Source organism: Passer montanus, unplaced genomic scaffold (assembly GCF_014805655.1).
Source record: "Passer montanus isolate IOZ18808 unplaced genomic scaffold, ASM1480565v1 scaffold21, whole genome shotgun sequence".
NCBI classification, from domain to species: Eukaryota; Metazoa; Chordata; class Aves; order Passeriformes; family Passeridae; genus Passer; species Passer montanus.
In genome coordinates, this window is record NW_024366703.1 from 1009844 (window position 1) to 1015843 (window position 6000).

Here is a 6000-nt window from a genome sequence, read left to right on the forward strand (position 1 = left end):
CTGTCTGGGGCGCAATCTACATGTATATGCGTGTATAGAAGTCACACATTTCTGCAAAGAAAAGCTCCCCACAACTTACGTCCAGATAAGCATGTATGTCTGTGTAGATGTTCATCACAATATGTGCAAATAGTTTGGAAACTGTTGGCTGTAACATTTTAAAAAGAATCCTATCTGTTGTCCCCAGAAAACAGTGCCTTCAGCAGAGGACAGAAGGAAAAAGTAGTAGCTCAGATTGCCATCAACTATTTTCCTTAACAACGTTCCCGCTAGCCAGTAACACCAGCAATATCCAGCTTCTATCCAAAATCCAAGCTCTATCTGAAATTCAAACTCTATCCCACAGAGGCCTCCACCACTAAAAGTGAAAACCAGGGCTCTTACAAATCAAACCTTTTCGGTGGCAGAGCCCGGAGGCAGCTCTCCTAACTCCACCGTGTGGTCACCGTGCCAGCACCTCAGTCATTTAGCACCAAGGCTTAGGGTACCCTCGCCATCACCCTGGCCAGGACCTCTTGTAGCTCCTTGCCCTACTCAGTAGTGTGTCCCGTGTTCAGTTTCTGTCCCCTGCTGACACATGAGTCATTTTGGGAGAGTGGAGCAGGGACGAGAAAAGCCAAAAGTGTGCCCATATCCTCTGACATATATCCTGTCCGGAGCTCTCCTGCCGTGATGGAGCTGACCACACGAAGTGTGCAGACAGACAACCAAGATCTTGCAGAGTCCATCCCTGGGCTGATCCTGCTCAGACATATCGTGGCTTATTCAGTGGCAGCTGTCAAAAGTGAGTTACTTTGTAATCACTGGAAGGGAAAAGTGACAATGAAAAATGACAGTAGCCCATTTGTTCTCCAGATTTAGAGGTGTCCAGCAAAGGGGAAAATATGTCCCTGCTTTTTCATTTCACGATGATGGATGAAGAGGTCTGTGAGGAGTATGTGTTTAAATTTGATATTCGGATCTTGAGTCATGCCTGCCTTTTGAGACACAATATTTAAACAGAAAGCCCAAATCAGAAGATGTTCCTGGATGGTGAAAGTGGACATGAGTCAGGGAGGGACGTTCAGCCGTCTCTTTTAAGACTCTCCATTAAATGTCTGGTTAACAACACTGAGGAGAAATTATGTTTAATTTAAAGATTCTACCTATTTTCTATGTGAGTGCCGAAAGAACTACAAACTGAGCTAAAAAATACCCCAAGGAAACCTGACTCCTGCTATTTCCAAAAGAAAACCAGAAAATAAATAAAATTTTTAAAAAGAGAGTGGTACTTGATGATTTTAAAGAGGTACTCTCCAGCTCATAACACATGGGGAAAATAATCTTAATGTCATGAACCAGGGGTGGACCTGGAATTGCTACTGGTAGGTGACGGTGAGGCTTTGGGGAACTCAAGGTTTGCAGTTTTGCAGACACTCAGCCCCACCAGAGCCCTTTTCTTTTCCACAGGTTTCTTTCCTCAGACATGGAGTACAACTATGAGGCATTATACAGGGCTGCTAGACTTTTACCATCTAAAACCAAGAACATATTTGGCTGCTCCCTCACAACATGAATAAGTTTTCTGCACATTCCCCTGCCCAGTTACTCTGCGGGGTGACCATCACAAATTTTTGTTGCATAGAAGGAAAGACGGATCTTGACCATCGTTGGGGCTGTGTTCACCTGGAAGGTTTCAAGTGTTCTGTGCCAAGGATAGTCCTGAGAAATGCCCTGCACAGCTTCTCCAGCTGCCATTTTCATCACTTTTGAAACACATTAATGCTCCTGAATGTGGCCACGAGGTTCAGGCATTGACACCTTGGTGAGGAAGTGGAGAATGTGCAGTGTGGTTTGCTTTTCCAGTGCTTGCACTGCCGCAGATCTGGCCTTGCTGTCAAAAAGCTTTTTGGCCGTATGTGGGCTAGAGGCTTGGCCATGCTGTGCCAGCCAGGCTCCCTCCTGTGGAGAGCTGCTGGCCATGCCAGTGGCCTGCACCCTGCACACCCCTGGCCCCACCACCCGGGCCTGCCCAGCTGAGTCCCAGCTGCAGACTTCAGCTTTGCTGCTCAAAGGCTTGAGACAAAAGGGACAGCCCAGGTGGGAAAACAGAAATGTTTATATAAACACAGCAATACAGCTTAAATCAGGCTTCTCCCGCTCTAGTTTGTATGTCTCCAGACAGGTTTTTCCCTCTTTCCAGGGAGAACTTCCCAGGTGAGCCTTCAGCAGAATTACATTGCTTGTGGTGTGCACCAACACTGCTTCATGAAGATTTGGCTTCAGCCATCGTCCTCAGGAAACTGATTCAATTTTTCTGCATCTGGTGACTGCTGCCCAGGGTCATAGTCTTTCATAAAAGAGCTGATGCAATGCCAGGGCCATGGTGCATGGCAGCAATGAGCAGAGCCAGTGTCATGGGCAGCTCAGGCCATGAACTTCAGCACTGGATTTCTTTAGAAATACATGGTCTAATGTAAGGCTGTTTCCACCTTCCTAAGACCTCCCCACTGATTCACAACTCAGCTGAGGCACTGGGCTAGTGAAAAATTCTTGCAGAATTCTTTTTGTCAGAGGATTTCACAGTTTTTCATCAAGATTGGAGACAATGAGGCACAAACCAGCAGTGAGGTTTACCACAAGACAGTATCAGTGAGCAGATGCTTTAAGAGAAAGAACTGTCACATTCCTGTCCTGGGATGAACTAACCACCCTGGTTTTGCTACCACAGTGCCAGAATGCAGATAAACACATCAAAACTAAGCTAACATTCTTTTACCATAACACATTCCTTCCTTTTTCCATTTAGCAGTAAGTTTTGCAAGGAGATTTAATCTATTTCATCTGGTGTTGACATCTTGGAAATTTTATTGGATCTCCTCAGTTACCCCCCCAAAACTGTTGAAAAAGCCATGTACACAAAAATGCTTGCTGCAAGGGCTTTGCAAGGTTTGTTTAATGTTGTTTATTCATCTTTAACAACATTCCCTGTCTCCCACTTTGTCTTCTATTTCACAGCTGGAAGTTGAGACAAGAAGAGGGGACTCAAGTAATGAGGGAATAAGCTGAAAACTGGGGAAAGAAATTAACCCTATGCCAAAAATAAAGGTTTGCAAAAATTGATTTCCTGAAGAAATATGAAGCAATTCCAGCTTTAGAACTTTTTCTGGAGATAGAGAATCATGCCATGGGTGTGGGTGCTCCATTCAAAGAGCAGTGCTGGGGTGGCTTTCCATCCTTTCACCAATGCTTTCTCTCCTCCTTGCCCTCATAAAGAATCTGCTCTTCAAAGGTGCTGAGCCCACTCTGCAGAGCAGATGAACACTGGCATCATTCACCACTGCTGCCAGCAGTCTCTTAGGTTAATGGTGTCTCTGGTTTTGACAAGTTGACTTTTGGGCACAGTTATGTGTTGCAGAGAAATAGGGTAGGGGACCATGGCTCCAGAATGAGTTGGGACAGGACCAGTTGGCTCAGACTACGAGAGTTCAGAGTTAATGGCTGCTTGAAGGATGATGGCAGCTGCAGGTCTTTCAGGGTTGTGTGTTTCAGGAGTTCAGGTGCCAGGGATCAGATGCCAGCTAGGGGGATCACCACCCTTGTTTAATGTTGTTTTCTCCCCACACTTTCTTTGGGAGGTGATGAATCTCTGTTATATTTTCACACACTCCAGGAGAGATAGAAAATGGCTTTCATATTTGAAGTGGAAAGCTAAGAATTGTTTAGTCACATGGCTCCAGACACATTGACTTGAGGAGCCTGGTGTCATGGCATTTACCAAAAGTGCTATTTATGTTTACAAGAACTGGCAGCATCCTGGTCACTTGCTTGCTTTCTATCATGTTCCCCCCACCACACACACACCTTAAAACATCAACTGTTGCTCTATAAATTCAACAGTTTCCACAAATTCCTGAAGATCCCCTGCTCCCTCCTCACTCTTCAAGCATGGCCAAGCTCAGTATGGATCACCTGGGCTCCTCAGCTGGGAGCACCCACAAGAGTAGCAATGGCCAAACCCCCAGCAGCCTTTGGAAGGGCAAGGGCTGGAAGAAGAAGCTGATGCTTACATTGCCACCCTGCTGATGCTGAGTGGGAAATGTGGGGTTAAAGGGAGTCAATAAAGTAGCTGAAATCACTCGAGTCTCATTGCCAGGGTTAGAAGGGAATGCAAATGTAACTGGGGTGACGGCCACGGCTCCAGGCTATGGCCAGGATGGCTAAATTCCCTGCCATTGATGAGAGAATAAGCGTCAAGATAATCTTATCAGCATCAAGAAAAAGGCTGATAACATGCTGATGACTGGGGTAGGGTGCTTATCTCTGCACTTTGCTCCATCCCTGGCGGTCTGACTCAATGCCACACACTCTGCCCACCCTCCTCCCCTCCTGTTACCCCAAACAGGCTTTGCTCCCAGTCCTCGGGCTGCCAGCAGCAAGAACCCAGCCGGTATTGTCTAAACAGGGCCATACAATGGGCAGCATTGTTGGTACTGGATTTTTGCCCTCATTGAAGATGACCTCACAGCCCACCCCTTGGCCACTTCAGCCAGCCCCTCGGGACTGTGAGGCTGTCTTTGGAACTCGGGTAAATAAATTGGGAGAGGAGGGGGAGAAAGGGATGGGGACCAGAGGAACACAGCGGTCTTTGTGTTGCCACCCTCTCTTCAGCGCTGGTGCTCTCTGGTGTCCCTCTGCCCACAGCAGACACGGCAGGCCAGGTGCCAAGGAGCCGCACGCCCATCCCCGCTCTGGGGCAGCGGCACCTCCGCGCTGCTGCAGCCTCCCTTCCTCGGGCTGCAGCGCTGCCTCATCTCAGCCGGCCTGTCTCCTCCTCCAGCCCTTGCGTGCCTTCTTCCCCACGTCTGCAGCCTCCATCTGCCCCTCTCCTCAGGGCTCCTCTGGGAACCCCCTGCCCTGCTGCCGGCCCGTGGGAGTGCCGAGCGGGGATCTGCAGGAATGCCCCTCCTGGTGGCAGATGTGGCCCAGCTGAGGCGGCGCAGTGTCCCTGCTCCGCGGTGCCAGCCCGGCTCACACGGCCGCGACACAAGCGGATCTCCTCCGTGTGGGCAGAGAGGCGATGCTGCGTGGCTGTGAGCGTGAGCCCCGGGGACACATTGCCACATCGTCAGCACGGGGGGAAATTGCAGCACCGGGGGATGGGGAGGGCGCATCCAAGGTCAGTTTGCAGCTGCCTCTTGGGCAGAGCACGGTGTCCCATGGCACTGTTTGTGTGCGTGCTCTGCATCATTGCTTTCTGCCTCCCCACTGCAACAGCAGCCTGACCTTTTGATGACTGTCCCAACATTTAGGAGAACAAAAATAGTTTACCAAAGTTAAAAATAACCTGGGGTCTAAAGATTTGGGAGACATCTCCCTTACATACTTGCTGGCTGAATCTCAGATATTCCTTTTTATCCTGGAGAGGTTTCTGATAGACTCCTGTTAGGGGAAGCAGGCATACCCCAACAGGGACACTCTGGTGGGGTTGCCCTGAGAATGCACACCTGCTGCTGGGATAAGAAGCAGGAAGGACAAAGGAGAAACTTGCTGGACACTCAACCCAATCCTCCCTACTCTAGTCTTATCAATGGCATACAGAAGAAAGCCTCAAAGATGGGGTGTGCCTCTCCCTGTCTGCTGCTTCCGACTTTATCTACATCCATACCTCAGGTGCTTTTAAAGTGATTGTTTTCTTTCCTCTTGGACAACAGGACTAGGGCAGAGTTCTGTACTCCTCCAGAAGCCAGCATTGCTTTTCCTCTTTTCGCTCCCTGCTTATCCCAGTGAAGAGTTTTGTATTGTCAGCAGCATTTTATTGGTTTGGGGATTTTTTTTTTTTTGGCTACAGGGATGGTGCTCCTGTCTTTGTTTATGTTCATTTGCAACTGAAAATCCTTCAGGATTCCCCTCTGAGCAGAGTGCCTCCTCACCATGGTGTATAGGCTGCAGCAGTGTGCATGGCTGGCCCAGTAAATGACATTTTGAGTCCTCAAGGAGAAACATCCTACAAGCTGTTAT